Source organism: Rhipicephalus sanguineus, chromosome 1, assembly GCF_013339695.2.
Source record: "Rhipicephalus sanguineus isolate Rsan-2018 chromosome 1, BIME_Rsan_1.4, whole genome shotgun sequence".
NCBI lineage: Eukaryota > Metazoa > Arthropoda > Arachnida > Ixodida > Ixodidae > Rhipicephalus > Rhipicephalus sanguineus.
The window spans coordinates 59,051,646-59,052,919 of record NC_051176.1 but is presented as its reverse complement, the minus strand read 5'-3'; positions in this window follow the sequence as shown (position 1 = coordinate 59,052,919).

The window sequence follows — 1,274 nt, the reverse complement described above, 5'->3', positions numbered from 1 at the left end:
ATGGGGCGCTTGCGACGAAGAGTTTCTTGAAGCGGGGTAGCTGATGGATCAGCGAAAAGTCGAGCATTGTGGCAAACCCACGCATCCTTGCGTTGCTCCAACGACATGTCTGCGACGTCAATTGGCGACAAGGAAGCGATGGGGAAGCTGTGCGGACGCTAGCGGTGAGCAGGAGAGCGCATCAGCATCAGAGTGCTTGCGGCCCGATCGGTACACAAACACGAATGTCGTACTCTTGCAGCCGAAGCGCCCAACGACCGAGGCGTCCCGACGGATCTTTCAGCGATGGAGAGCCAACATAGAGCATGGTGGTCCGTGACGACGTCGAAAGGGCGGCCATAGAGGTACGGTGCGAAACTTAGCAAAGCCCAAATTATGGCAAGGCATTCCTTCTCAGTAACCGAATAATTGCACTCGGCTTCTTGAGAGTTCGACTCGCGTAAGCGACGACGTATTCTTCGTATCCCGGTTTCTTTTGAGCCAGTACTGCGCCAAGGCCGACGCCGCTGGCGTCAGTATGGATTTCCGTTGGCGCATCAGGGTCAAAGTGCCGAAGTATTGGAGGCAATGTCAGTAAGCGCCGTAGCGTTTCGAAAGATGTGTTGCACTCTCTTGACCAAGCAGACAGGCCATTAGAAGTTGTCAAAGATTGGTAAGAGGGGCGATGATGAAAGCAAAGTCGCGGACAAATCGGCGAAAATAGGAACACAGCCCAATGAAACTTCGAAGCGTCTTCATGCAAGTGGGCTTGGGGTATTCGGCAACGGCCTGGAGTTTCGCTGGGTCCGGAAGGACGCCTTCCTTGCAGACGACGTGACCCATATCGTCAACTGGCGCGCCGCAAAATGACACTTTTTGATGTTGAGTTGAAGACCAGCTGAGGTGAGGCACGTCAAAATCTCACGCAGGCGGACAAGGTGAGTAGGGAAATCCCTAGAAAAGACTACGATGTCGTCGAGGTAGCAAAGGCAGGTGTTCCACTTGTAGCCGCGAAGGATGTTGTCCATCATTCGTTCGAAGGCAGCGGGGGCGTTGCACAATCCGAACGGCATGACGTTAAACTCGTAGAGTCCATCAGGAGTGACGAAAGCAGTCTTCGCACGATCGGTGACATCCATCGGTACTTGCCAGTAACCCGAGCGTAGATCTAAAGACGAGAAATATTCTGCCCCTTGTAAACAATCGAGAGCGTCATCGATGCGTGGCAACGGGTACACATCCTTTCGAGTAATCTTATTGAGGCGGCGATAGTCAACGCAGAACCTTATTGATCC